Source organism: Coregonus lavaretus, assembly GCF_964263955.1.
Source record: "Coregonus lavaretus genome assembly, chromosome: 13".
In the NCBI taxonomy this organism is placed as follows: Eukaryota; Metazoa; Chordata; class Actinopteri; order Salmoniformes; family Salmonidae; genus Coregonus; species Coregonus lavaretus.
The window spans coordinates 42165327-42180697 of NC_140000.1; the positions used below are offsets into that span (position 1 = coordinate 42165327).

At 45.4% G+C, this 15371-nt stretch overlaps 1 long non-coding RNA gene across 1 annotated transcript; it reads left to right on the forward strand.

The window, feature by feature from the left end:
• Window positions 1–12542: 12542 nt before the first annotated feature.
• On the forward strand, window positions 12543–13508 carry LOC311139928. Its single transcript, XR_014614116.1, has 3 exons — window positions 12543–12863; window positions 13186–13289; window positions 13444–13508. It is a non-coding gene; the product is annotated as an uncharacterized lncRNA (long non-coding RNA).
• The last annotated feature ends 1863 nt before the right edge of the window (window positions 13509–15371 follow it).

Sequence of the window (15371 nt, forward strand, 5' to 3'; positions counted from 1 at the left end):
TCCGTCAGCCCCGTCGTCCATGCCGTGTGCCCCCCCCTAAAAATTTATTGGGGTTGCCTCTCGCCTGTCCGACGTTGACCCGTTTGGCGCCGCTGCTCCTCTCCTGCCTGGGTCTCCCCCTTTATCGCCTTCCGGTACCGGACGGCCTCCTCCTCAGTAATCTGCCCCCAACCGAGGAGGACATCCACAAGAGTCACCTCTTGCGTGTGTTCCTGGACACGCTGCTTGGTCCTGGTATGGTGGGTTTTTCTGTCACGATCGTCTTGAAGCGAAGTAGACCAAGGCGCAGCGTGTGAAACAAACATGACTTTAATTAGTTAAAGTTACAAACAAAACACGACTCGTGAAGTCCACGGTAACACTGACCGAACACGGAACAAAAACCCACAAACACAAGGTGAAACACAGACAGTTAAATATGGCTCCCAATCAGAGACAACCAGCCGACAGCTGACACTCGTTGCCTCTGATTGGGAGTCACACAGGCAAACATAGAAATAACCACCCTAGAACACCCAAACAAAGAAACAGAACACATAGAATGAACACACCCTGGCTCAACATATAGAGTCCCAGAGCCAGGGTGTGACAGTACCCCCCCCTAAAGGCGCGGACTGCGACCGCGCCTAAACACGAGCAAAACAGGGGAGGGCCGGGTGGGCATACCTCCTCGGCGGCGGTTCTGGCTCCGGCCTTGCCCACCACCCTCCAACAAACCCCCCATAGCGCCCCTGGTCCGGTCTGGCCCCGCTGGCTGGAGCTGGACTGGACGTAGCAGGAGCGGTAGGCTTCAGCTCCTTAGTGGAGCAGTAGAGCGGTACCTGAATTGGCACCGATGACCCAGGCACGGGTTGTGCCGGACTGACGACTCGCACCCCTGGCTTGGTGCGAGTGGCAGGAACGGGCCGGGCCGGCCTGGCGACGCGCACCGTAGACTTGGTGCGAGTGGCAGGAACAGGCCGGACCGGGCTGGCGACGCGCACCGTAGACTTGGTGCGTGGAGCAGGGACAGGCCGGGCCGGGCTGGCGACGCACCCCGTAGGCTTGGTGCGTGGAGCAGGGACAGGCCGGGCTGGGCTGACGACGCACACCGTAGGCTTGGTGCGTGGAGCAGGGACAGGCCGGACAGGGCTGGCGACGCACACCGTAGGCTTGGTGCGTGGAGCAGGGACAGGCCGGGCAGGGCTGGCGACGCACACCGTAGCCTTGGTGCGTGGAGCAGGAACAGGCCGGGCTGGGCTGGCGACGCACACCGTAGGTTTGGTGCGTGGAGCAGGGACAGGCCGGGCTGGGCTGTCGACGCACACCGTAGGCTTGGTGCGTGGAGCAGGAACAGGCCGGGCAGGGCTGGCGACGCACACCTTAGGCTTGGTGCGTGGAGCAGGAACAGGCCGGACCGTACTGGGAACACACACCACTGGCCTTAAACGGGGATCAGGAACGGGCCGGACCGGACTGGCAATACACCTCAGTACCTCTCGCCGTGCCTCTACAACTTCCTTCCCCCTTCTCACCAATGGCTCCCGTAACCTGGTGGCCCTCTGAACTCGCCCCTTGTCTGCCTCCGTCAGCCCCGTCGTCCATGCCGTGTGCCCCCCCTAAAAATGTATTGGGGTTGCCTCTCGCCTGTCCGACGTTGACCCGTTTGGCGCCGCTGCTCCTCTCCTGCCTGGGTCTCCCCCTTTATCGCCTTCCGGTACCGGACGGCCTCCTCCTCAGTAATCTGCCCCCAACCGAGGAGGACATCCACAAGAGTCACCTCCTGCGTGTGTTCCTGGACACGCTGCTTGGTCCTGGTATGGTGGGTTTTTCTGTCACGATCGTCTTGAAGCGAAGTAGACCAAGGCGCAGCGTGTGAAACAAACATGACTTTAATTAGTTAAAGTTACAAACAAAACACGACTCGTGAAGTCCACGGTAACACTGACCGAACACGGAACAAAAACCCACAAACACAAGGTGAAACACAGACAGTTAAATATGGCTCCCAATCAGAGACAACCAGCCGACAGCTGACACTCGTTGCCTCTGATTGGGAGTCACACAGGCAAACATAGAAATAACCACCCTAGAACACCCAAACAAAGAAACAGAACACATAGAATGAACACACCCTGGCTCAACATATAGAGTCCCAGAGCCAGGGTGTGACAACAGTACGTGTTTTTGGTGTATGCTCCACATCAAACGCCCTGGTAGAGACTAGGAGGATGGTGGGAGACTGGAGATGAGAGAGGCCATGCTTGATCTATATGCAGCAAGCAGCAGGCAGCAGGCAGCAGGCAGCAAGCAGCAGGCAATATCAAGTAAGGATCGGTTATGCTCCAAGCTCCAGGCTAGCTCTCTCTCACAGCAGGCCAGACAGAGCAGACCCTCTCCCTTCAGCCCTCTAGCAGAGCTGGTTAGGCTGTTTTCATGTTATCCAGAGCGTTGACGACTGTAACTGTGCTGCTGGCAACAATTTAATTACACTTTTTTGCCGACATTTACTGACACCGGCCATATTCAACGGATGTTGAATGTTAGTAAATGAATCAGTTATTCTGCGCTCTGAAATCGGAGTATATAGCCAGAGTGAATTTACGAACGCAACCAACATATAGGCTATATCCTATTTATTATGGCATGTTACTTGGTTATAATATGACATGCTAGTGATGTGTCAACCTGTATCCATGTAGCCTACATGTCAGCATCCAGTTATATGTCTTTGTACCCATCTGTCCTCAATGTATCTCTCATCACTCAAAAGAAAGCCTATGTCTCTCCTCATGTTGGCATAAACTGTAGTCTTAGCTTAGTAGAGAAAGCAGAGTCCATAAGCTAAGGAGGTTTATCTGAAATCACGACACAGCATTTACAAAATGGCTGACTCTTTAAAGCCAGACTCTCCTCTCTCTGTGAGGAGCTCTCGAGAGCAGGCGACAGCCCTTGACAAACAAACAAAAAATATCTGAGAGGAACAATATCCCGTTGGAGAGGAAAGGAGGAGAGGAGAGGGGGATTAGACAAACGACTTGAGTTAAGTGAGGTGGAACACCCCCTGTGTCTCTCCGTTCTCTGCATTCTAATTCTCTCCAGAGCAGAGAAAGCAGGCCCTAAACCAAGGCAGATAACAATGATAGAACACTATATTAAAGTCTCTCTCTCTCTTTCCCTCTCTCCCTCTGTTTCTCTGTATAAATGTCTGCCCTCTCTCTCTTCACCTATGTTCTTTCCCCTCTCTCCCCTTTACTCTCTCTCTCACTCTCTCTCTCTCTCTCTAATGTCGTTGTAGTAAACTAAGTATATTACATTGCAAAAAAAAGCAATCAGAAGTAATTCCGACAGGTATACCAATTGCAATTCCAACTGTCATTGTAGGTCACTTGCAGACCCTTGTTCGTATGTTTTCTTCACATTAAGATCTTATTAGCCTACCTTTAGTCTTGGTCTTGATTCCTTGATAGTATTATTTTTCATTCACGAACAAAGGGTGATGTCTATGCATCCCTCACTTCTCTTTCAGAGAACACTCTCTCCTCTATATCATCATGCGACCCTCGTCACATGAGTCAGGTATTTTAACCCTCCTCTCCCGCTTCAATCCCATTCCTCCTTGGGCCTAATGATGTCTTCTAATGCACTGCAGTTCGTTAGGCTGATTAACTTCTAATACACTGCCATTCAACTAAAGCACCCACAGTATAGTCATGAATTCCTCTATCTCTGTCATTCTCTCCTTCTTTATCACTCCATCCATCAAGGAAATTGAGGCTTTACTGCATTCTCAATTCCTGGCAATCCTCCCTGGATCCTTCCATGCACTCTCCTCTCATGCTTTTTTATTCACTTGTCTCCCTCTCCCCTTCTCCCTCCCTCCCTTTCTCTCCCCCTATTCTTCTCATTTTACTTTCTCCCACCCTCCCTCCCTCCTTCTCCTTCTCCCTCTCGCTCTCTCCCCCTGTCTGGTGCCAGGTTGGCTCACCTGGTTTCTCACTGAGAGATTGGCTTAATATGAATTACTCGCACCATTACCGGCTCACAGACACCCAGACAGAAGTGCCTGTGTCTCTATCATTAATGGCTGGCCCTCACTACATATTCGTTGCCAAACTCACTGGCTCCAGGTCATCTATAAATCTCTTCTAGGCAAATCCCCGCCTTATCTTAGCTCATTGGTCACCATAGCAACACCCACCCGTAGTATGTGTTCCAGCAGGTATGTCTCACTGGTCATCCCCAAAGCCAACACCTCCTTTGGCTGCCATTCCTTCCAGTTCTCTGCTGCAAATGACTGGAACGAACTGCAAAAGTCTCTGAAGCTGGAGACACTTATCTCCCTCACTATCTTTAAGCATCAGTTGTCAGAGCAGCTTACCGATCACTGCACCTGTACACAGCCCATCTGTAATTAGCCCACCCAACTACCTCATCCCCATATTGTTATTTACATTGTTATTTATTTTGCTCATTTGCACCCCAGTATCTCTATTTGCACATCATCTTCTGCACATCTATCACTCAATTGTTAATACTAAATTGTAATTGTTTTGCACTATGGCCTATTTATTGCCTTACCTCCATAACTTACTACATTTGCACACACTGTATATAGATTTCCTATTGTGTTATTGACTGAACGTTTTATTTATTCCATATGTAACTCTGTGTTTGTTGTTTTTATCGCACTGCTTTGCTTTATCTTGGCCAGGTCGCAGTTGTAAATGAGAACTTGTTCTCAACTGGCTTACCTGGTTAAATAAAGGTGAAATAAAATAAAATAAATAAAAAATGCAATACCAGAGAGAGAGAGAGAGAGAGAGAGAGAGAGAGAGAGAGAGAGAGAGAGAGAGAGAGAGACTCAGAGCAAATGAGAAAGTATATAGAGAGAGTGAACAGAGGATGGGAATAGGGGATAACACAGAAAGATAGATGGGGTAGGGAGGAGAGGAAGAGAGGAGAACAATGTAAATCAAGTGGTTTTAAGACAGAGCGCTTGATCTCATTGTTACCGTGACACCTCCTGCTGCGACCAGTTAGAAAACACGGTTCAGTCAGGCTGCCTCGCCCGCCTATTTTTCCTGCCTCCCACCTCTCTCCCCCGCCTCCTGCCCCTCTCCCCCCCATCCCAGCTCTCTCCCCTACCTCCCGCCCCTCTCCCCCGCCGCTCTCCCCCGCATCCCACTTCTCTCCGGCCTCCCGCCCCTCTCCCCCGCCTCCCACCTCTCTTCCCCGCTTCCCGTCCCTCTCCCCATCCTCCCATCTCCAGACATCCCCTGGGAGCCTCACATCTCCCTCTATTCCCACTCTTCACTCAATGAGAACTCATCTGCACCGATTTCAATGTCAACATTTTCTCATGGTGTTCAATAAAGAGCTAGGAGAAGAAATGTATAATACATTTGAATGGATAAAATAGGTCTTACGTGATGGTGTTTGGGTATGGTGCATGTGTGTGTGTTGGGAGAGGGCCCATACTACAGTATGATAGAATGGAGGGGGCATTGAATGTAGCGCCTAATGGCTGTCATGTATTCATCCACCAGTGCTTGTTTGTCGATTAAGTCCCCTCAGCCTTTAAAGATCGCCCTCATTTTCCTCCTGTATTATCATTACGTATCTCCTCTTCTCACTGTGGCGACCGACAGATCTACAGTATTGACCAGAGATCATGACTGCCTCTACGACCTTCATGAGGTTAATTTGTTTTACGATTCTACCTACACTCACTCATCAATCACCCACGCGCACGTTAGAGCGCACGTTAAAGAATTACACGCTACTACTCTCCTCCTTTCCTCCCTCCATCCCCCCCTCCGTTGCCACGTCCGCCCACCCCTCGTTTATCTCCCTGACTCTTAATGAAAGAGAGTGATGAGATCTCTTCTCTTTCATTTGGAATTTGCCTCATCAGAGATAAAACGACGCCGCCAGCATATCATAATAATGCAGATCAATTACACTCTATCAGGTCGCCACATCTCTGTCAGGGAGAGGGGGAGCGAAGGAGGAAAGAGAAAGAGAGAGAGAGCGAGAGAGAGAGAGATCTTTCATCCGGTGCTGAGTGGAAGAGCCTGTGTGATGTTGACTAACTGTCCGTCAATCTCCAAAGGTGTCTGGAGGCAGTCTAACACGATCAGAGGCCAGACACAGAGAATTGTCTCATTATAAGACAGAGGGAGAGCGAGAGAGAGAGAGGGAGAGAGGGGGGGAGTAAGAGATGGTGGAGAGAGAGAGAGAGAGAGAGAGAGAGAGAGAGAGAGAGAGAGAGAGAGAGAGAGAGAGAGAGAGAGACTATAGAGCATAGGTAACATAAATTGGACATGAGAAAGTACAGGAAAAGGTACAAGAAAAAAGAAAGAAATGAAAAGAAAGAAGGCTGAAGACTTACAGCAATAGAGAAACAGAGAAAGAGAATGAGGAAGAGGGAGTGGTAACGACAGACAGAGATGAAGAGGAGGAAGATGATGAAAGATTCCATTGAGATTCACTAGTTGGCTCTGTCTTCCTGTAGATTGTCTGAACATTTCTCCTGTGTTCAGACTGTGTTCAGTTTGTAATTAGAGGCTGTCACAGATGCACAGTAGTGAGCAGGGCAGGCAGCCAGAGAACACACACACACCTCTATCCTGGCTGTGGTGTGGCCACTGACAGAGACGTCCAGGCATGGTGGAAGGGGGACAGTGCAGAGGAAATGGCTCTGGCACAGTTTGATGATAATGATTGATACATTTTAGGATCCTCTCCACGCAAAGCAGAAAAGCCATTACACAGCTCTGATTGAAAACCACATAGGGGTGACCAGACCAGTACGCAAGATGGGCCAGGGGAGGGGGGAGAGGAAGACGGTTGAGCGAGGTGGAAGTAACAGAAGAAAATGAAAGGGGGAGGAGGGCAGGAGGAGAGGGGGGAGAGATGGGGGAGGAGCGTTAGTAGAGAGAGAGAGAGAGAGAGAGAGAGAGAGAGAGAGAGAGAGAGCAGCTCTGTTCTAATATGCCTGACATTAGTATGCCGTTAATATCTGTCTCTTCTCTACATCACAGCTCTGCTCTGCTCTGCCTGACACTCCTAAATGGAACACAGAAGAATCTATCAATTCTCACATAATAATAAAACAAACACACTAACACACCAGGAGTTTTTCAGGGTGTCAAACACACCAGGAGGTGTTGAGTGTGTCAAACACACCAGGAGGTGATCAGTGTGTCTGATGTAACTATGGGACCATTGGTGTTCAGGGGTTATGATTTTGTTGCTGACTGGATGGCCTTCATTTCCTCTCTTGTGTCAGTGGTATGCTGTTCTTGGCTCAAGGCTGGCAGGTAGCCTAGTGGTTAAGAGCATTGGGCCAGTAACCAAAAAGTTGCTGGTTCGAATCCCCAAACTGACTAGGTGAAAAATCTGTTAATGTGCCTTGAGCAAGTTACTTAACCCTAAGAGTGTCTGCTAAACGACTAAAATGTAAATAGCACCTATTGTATGATGCAGCCAAAATATCTTATAATCTTACACAGCTCAACGCCAAGTGTCTAGAAAAACACATGCATGGAGGCACACACACACTTCTTGCCTGAGTCGCTTCCCACCTGTTTATTTGACTCCAACCTTGTCCGAGGCCTAGAGTCACTGGTCCAATCAGCGCTCTACCATACCTCAGTCCCCTTTGCTAAGTACACGCTCCAGGGCCCACCAGCTGTTCCTGACCCTGCCCACTCAGCCCAGACTTTTACCCAGCCTACGTGTGCTTTTCCCTGGGTCTTGCTGTCCAGCTTCCCCCTGCCCCAAACCAGTCTCTGGAGCCAAGACAGGACAGGATGGAACAGTGACCACGACCTTGCCCTTGGTCACTCTGGTCTGCCTACGTTCGTTCTATGCTCTCCCCATCTAGACACTGCTATTCTTAGATGCCCTCCTCCTTACCCCTTCATCCATCCTCTTCCTATTCAACTCATCTTCCATGAAACACTGTTTCTGACTGGACAGGAGTAATTATATCTGCGATACAAAACAGCCACCAACCATCTATCTTGCTCATAAATGATAAAGATAGATCACCAATAACTATTGACCATGCCAAAAGTTTTGAATGAGGAAAAGGGTTCAATTCTGGCTTTACTGGCAGAGGGATACAGTGAGCGTCAGGTTGCTTCCATCCTTAACATTTCAATGACAGTGTTTCATATGAACAAGTTCAAGCAGCAGACATTGGGGACAACAAAGCTACAGACCGGCAGAGGGCGAAAACGACTCGCTACTGACCGGGATGACCGCCAAGTCATTTGAATGTCACTCAACAACCGTAGGATGACATCAAGTGACCTACAAAAAGAATGGCAAATGGCAGCTTTGGTGAAGTGCACGGCGAGGACGGTTCGAAACAGGCTCCTAGGGGCAGGGCTGAAGTCGTGCAAAGCTAGAAAAAAGCACTTCATCAATGAGAAGCAAAAAAGAGCCAGGCTGAGGTTTGCAAAAGACCATAAGGAATGGACCGTAGAGGACTGGAGTAAGGTCATCTTCTCTGATGAGTCCAATTTTCAGCTTTGCCCAACACCTGGTCATCTAATGGTTAGACGGAGACCTGGTGAGGCCTACAAGCCACAGTGTCTTGCACCCACTGTGAAATTTGGTGGAGGATCGGTGATGATCTGGGGGTACTTCAGCCATGCTGGAATCGGGCAGATTTGTCTTTGTGAAGGATGCATGAATCAAGCCAAGTACAAGGTTGTCCTGGAAGAAAACTTGCTTCCTTTTGCTCTGACATTGTTCCCCAACTCTGAGGATTGGTTTTTCCAGCAGGACAATGCGCCATGCCACACAGCCAAGTCAATCAAGGTGTGGATGGAGGACCACCAGATCAAGACCCTGTCATGGCCAGCCCAATCTCCAGACCTGAACCCCATTGAAAACTTCTGGAATGTGATCAAGAGGAAGATGGATGGTCACAAGCCATCAAACAAAGCCGAGCTGCTTGAATTTTTGCTCCAGGAGTGGCATAAAGTCACCCAACATCAATGTGAAAGACTGGTGGAGAGCATGCCAAGACGCATGAAAGCTGTGATTGAAAATCATGGTTATTCCACCAGATATTGATTTCTGAACTCTTCCTAAGTTAAAACATTAGTATTGTGTTGTTTAAAAATGAACATGAACTTATTTTCTTTGCATTATTCGAGGCCTGACAAGTGACAACACTGCATCTTTTTTGTTATTTGACCAGTTGTCATTTTCTGCAAATAAATGCTCTAAATGACAATATTTTTATTTGGAATTTGGGAGAAATGTTGTCAGTAGTTTATAGACTAAAACAAAAATGTTATTTTTACCCAAACACATACCTATAAATAGTAAAACCAGAGAAACTGATAGTTTTGCAGTGGTCTCTTACTTTTTCCCAGAGCTGTATATATGTGTGTGTGTGTGTGTGTGTGTGTGTGTGTGTGTGTGTGTGTGTGTGTGTGTGTGTGTGTATCTATCTATTTATGTCCTTAATCAGTATAAAGGAGGAAGTGTTGCTTACTTGTTGAGCAAAATCAAAGCTGTAATGCATCCTGATGTCTTTGCTTGCTGGTTCAGTAGGGCCCCCCAGAGAAAACTGCATGTCTTGACAGGTGGTCTTGCAGTCAGCAACCATCTTCTGGTAGACAGACCGCTCACTCTGAACAAGCAGGAGATGCTGCTCTTGCACAGGTCTGTCCTGGGCTTAGTGCTTGAGATGTGGGGCAGCAATTTCTCCACAGATTTCTGAAGGAAGACTGCCCGACTACACGTACCTCTGGAAAATACAGAAATAATGTGAAATCAATAAAAGTAGTGCCAATCATGTTGGAGGTAAATGAGATAATCAAAACGTGTTGTTTATGCTATACATACCAAGTGTTGTCATCAAAACACCGCTGCTTTTGTCACATGAGATGGCAGCAGCTTTCCACCAAAGTGTTTGTGTCCTGTGTGGCGTCCTGGTAAGACTATTGCATTATCCTCTGCATAGTTGTTGATGAAGTTCTCAACTCGCTGCAAGTCCTCATGCTTCAGGTGTAACCTGTGCTTGCTTGGGCCAGCTCTCTTTTTGATGGGAGGCATTAGACCATTATCCTTGTATGACTGGTGGAGGAGAGTCAGGTGTGTTCTACTCATGCTGAAAGACAAATTCCAGATACAAATATTTTAGCATTATTATACAATAGATAGCCGTAATCATCGTCAGACACACCTGGCTAACTTGATGGGTCATGTAATCATCTCGCGAATTGGAGTCTTTTGTTTAGACATGTAACTAGCTAGCTAGCTAAACAATGAACCATAATCCCAATCCATAGCTAAAGTTAACCAAATAGGTTCAATGTTAGCTAGTTAGCTAGCTAACATTAGGCTATAACTAGCATTGCAAATTGCTTGCTGAGATAATATTACTACACAGATCATAAACGTAATGTTAGGTAGCAAGCCAGCCATCTAACGTCAGCTAGCTAGCTAACAGTAAGCTTTAACTTGCAATGAAAACAACTTTCTGACAAAATTAGAAACGTATAATATCTGAAACTGTAGCTAGACTCTTACCCGTGTACATGGATGAACGCTTCACGACAGACTGCAACCCCTTTCATTAAATAAGATGTCCTGTGTCGTTTCCGTTTTGTTTGTACAGCTTGCTTGGCCCGTTGTGTCAAGTCACTCTGATTCACACTGACTGTGTGCAATGTCATAAGAATCATCAGATTTCTCCCTTTCTGTCACGGATACCATGGTTGCCCTTAGTTTGAAGATGTAAGACAGGTGTTTTATACAATAGCCTTCTGTGTTCTTTTCGACTCCCTCTGCATTTGCAATCAAACGCCAGAATTGTATTCCTCTCCTTATCATACTCTGCTTCTACCAGACATTCCACTGATTTCAAAACTTGGTCAACTTCTTCCATGACAACAACACTGTTGATCGCAGTTTCTTCCCCATCACTGTCATCAGAAGACTCTACAATGTCTTCTTCAATGAAAATGTTTCTACCTAAATCAGGGATTTACTCAACGTCTGATTCATTTACAGAGTCAGAGAGTAGTAGTCCATCACAACTTTTTCCCACTGACCTTTGTCGATAGCGCCTGATAAATTCAGGGCAGCAATGTTATTGAGAGCAGTAGCAACATGTTTGCAGTTCTCCATGGCTAACGTTATATCTTTTGAAAAAACTGCAGTATAAATAATAGGGGTGTAACGATCCATCTACTACATCGATGTATCGATTTATATTCCTATGATCCAACTACATCGATCTGTGCTCGGCGAGTTGGCCTTTTGGACAACATATATCAATCTAACATCATTTTAAAATGTAATAAATCGATTGTATCGATACTAGGAAATAACCCATTGGATTTAAGCACGTCAGACTTTATATGGATGTTTTTTCTTAGCACTTTTAATGATAAAGGCTTTAAACATTACTCGATTCAGTCTGCCTATCCGTGACGTCATCGCCCCGCGCCAGCAGCAGCGCAAAGGCGCAAAGACAACAAAACAGAGCATGGCGGACGACAGAGGAGAAGCCGACGAGCGAGAAATTATCAAGCCACCATTGCGGTCCAGTGTGTGGAAACACTTTGGCTTTTGCAAAGACGGAGATGTTCTAAATAAGTCGCTCGCTGTTTGTAGGATATGTAAAGGTCAAGTAAAGTACAACGGCAACACGACAAATCTCTCCAACCACCTACTAAGGCGCCATGGGATTTCACACAACACCGACCGTCCAGGCACCTCTTGCAGCGTTCCCGCTGCTACAGCAGCGAAAGGTAAAGTCAACTCTGCAGAAGCCTCAGGTCTCGCCTGCATGTTTAGTCAGAGACTAGGCCAAAACTCAGCTCGGGCGAAAAACATCACGGCAACAATTGCCAAGTTTATCTGCAAAGACATGTGACCCTACAGTGTGGTTGAAAATCCGGGATTCCGTGAAATGATTCAAACATTGGAGCCAAGGTACACAATACCAAGCCGACCACACTTCTCAGAAAATGTTATTCCTGCATTGTACGAAAGTACTAAGAATGATGTGAAGCTGTCGCTTTCTCAAGCTGAACGAGTAGCGATAACGACAGATGGCTGGACGTCATGCTCAAATCAAGGGTATGTGACAATTACCTCTCATCACATTGATCCGGAGTGGAAAATGAAGACCTTTGTTCTGCTAACCAGAGTTTTAAATGAAGCCCATACTGGTAAAAATATTGGCGCGTTACTGCGTGAAGCCTGCATGGAGTGGAAAATCTACGACAAGAATCCTGCCATCGTCACAGATAACGCCAGGAATATGATTGTGGCCGGTGCAGAAGCCCAGTTCAGTTCACACATTACCTGCTTCGCACATACACTCAACCTTGCCTCGCAGAAGGGTTTGGGGGTGGAACGTGCTTCCAGGTTGTTGGGGAAAGTGCGAAAAATTGTTGGATATTTTCACCGCAGCCCGATTGCATGTCACGCCCTACAGGAAAAACAAACTCTGATGGATTTACCAAAACATAAACTGATCCAAGACATAATCACCAGATGGAACAGTTCATTCGAACGTTTTTTGGAACAACAGCCAGCTATAATGGCAACTCTGATGTCCAAGGATCTACGAAAGGGGGTCACAGATGTAGGCACGCTGAGTGAGAGTGATATTGCCAACATGGATGACATTGTTCAGTTGATGGGTCCTGTCAAAATGGCAACCACTGTGATGTGTGAAGAAGACCAGCCAACTCTCTCTGTAATTGCTCCTCTTCAAGCAAAACTGCTGAAACACCTACAGCCATGCGAAGACGACTCAACCCTGGTTGCAGAGATTAAGAGGGTGATGGCCAGTGACCTCTCCACACGCTACAGAGGCACCCAAGATGCTCTCAACATAGGTAATTAATTTGGAGTCTTAATTAAAATCAACTTGGTTAATATTTTAGGTTATTAGACTGTATTAATTTGTAAAATGCCACACCTTTGCGTTTTCAAGTTTGAATTTGAGTTGTTTTTTCATATGGAAAAGTAAACAAGATATCTGCAATACAATTCTTAGTTCATGGTGGCTTTACATCATCACTGTGCCACATTTCTTTTAAACATACTAAAGTTTAATCTTCTGATTATTTTGTGTATGACGAGGTGGTCATCACTTGCAATTTCAGGTCAACTTAATTTAATAATGCAATGAATGCAATATTCTTGTTCTTTAAACAGCATCAGCGTTGGACCCGCGATTTAAAGAACTGCCCTACCTGGAAAAAGAGGACAGAGAACAGGTCTACACAAAACTGGTTTTTGAGGCAGAAGTGTCCCACCAGGTAACTCTTCTCTCCTCTTTCCTCTGCTCTTTTCTCTTCTCCCCTTTCATTTGTCCTCTCTCAAATCTCATCTGTTCTTTATCTTCCTCTAAATTTATGTATGCAGTATTACAGAGCAGAAATTTGAACAGTTCACACATTCTTACATCAATAGATGCAAGCAATGGGAAATCAGGAGGAAGACGAGGGAAGCTCAAGCACAAAGCTGTCAGGATTCAACGAAGAGACCACAGGTGTGTTTCATGTGATACCAATAAAATATTGTTGTTGTTTTGTATTAATGAGAAACATGACTATATTTTGAAATATATTTCTTATATTGTAGCTCCAAATGAGTCACCTCCTTGTAAGAAGAAAGCCTTAGATGCGCTGTTTGGCGATTCCTTCACCCAAAGAGAAAGAAAATCCACAAGCGAGACAGCCAGAGCAGAGGTGTTAAGGTACCGAGCAAAAGATGCGTTGCCTTTGACTGAAAATGCCATGAAGTGGTGGAGATCTCAGGAGAAAGAGCTACCTGTACTTTCCACCCTTGCTAAACGGTACCTGTGCATTCCAGGCACCAGTGTGCCAGCAGAACGAGTTTTTAGTACTGCTGGCGACATAGTGAACGCACAGAGAAGTGTTCTGCGGCCAGATCATGTTGATCAGTTGATATTTTTGAAAAAAAATCTATAGTCATTGAAGAGTAGCCTAGTAGGTTACACTTGATCTTTTGTTGAATATTGTTTGTTTATTAAAATGAGAGTAGTAGCAGGTTCATCCACTGCTCATTCAACCTGAAGAAATGTTGGTTGCACTTTATTTTTGATATTAATACTGTATTTGTATTGTAATGTTGAAAAACAAAAGCAGAAGTAGCAGGTAAACCTACTGTTAATTCAACCTGAAGAGATGTTGGTTGCACTTTATTTTTTATATTAATATTGAATATTTTCATGTTGAAAAACAAAAGCAGAAGTAGCAGGTAAACCTACTCTTTATTCAACCTGAAGAGATGTTGGTTGCACTTTATTTTTTATATTAATATTGTAATATTTTTATGTTGAAAAACAAAAGCAGAAGTAGCAGGTAAACCTACTGTTAATTCAACCTGAAGAGATGTTGTTTGCACTTTATTTTTGATATTAATATTGAATATTTTCATGTTGAAAAACAAAAGCAGAAGTAGCAGATAAACCTACTGTTAATTCAACCTGAAGAGATGTTGGTTGCACTTTATTTTTTATATTAATATTGTAATATTTTTATGTTGAAAAACAAAAGCAGAAGTAGCAGGTAAACCTACTGTTAATTCAACCTAAAGTGTTGTTTGCACTTTATTCAAATAAAATGTGAATGCATTTGCCATTCATTGTTGTTTACTTGTTTATTTATATTCATAATTAATTAATACCTGATTCCATTACAAGAAACAGGAATCTAGGAAACTTCACCTGCACTGTCCAGTATCCAGGTATTTATTTCAGTCACACTGGTTGAATTTTTGGCTAAAAGGTTACTGAATCGATTTCAAGTCACTGAATCGTTTCGGATCGTATCGTTCTAAATGAACCAATATCGTCCTTGAATCGTATCGATAACCACGAATCGTGATACAAATCGAATCGTTGTTAAAACGAATCGTTACACCCCTAATAAATAATTATCTACACATAACGAGCAGCTCATTTTATAGACAGAAGATGCAACACGGCAGACCAATCCGAAACTCATCTCTCGGCATGTCCAGCCCATTCATTATTTCAGCCAATCATGGCTAGCGGGAAGGTTCCTGTCTTTTTCTGTGGCTAAACCAACTAGGCTCGTAATTTAACAACTTTATTCTTATTTACAGATGGCATACAAGTTCGATATTAAGACACACGAAAGTTCAAATGTTCCAGAAGGCATTTCTGCCAAAAAAAGATTTTTTCAATAAAAAATAAAAATAAACGTTCAAATGCCTCTCCTGTGAAGTCATGACTTGCGACATATGTCTAGTTTCCTGAAACATGTCACATTTCTTCTTTATCTAATAAATGTGTTTATTCATTCACACCTAGGATGTTGCTGGTCCCGGCACAGGCAGTGAGGTCCCCTGGT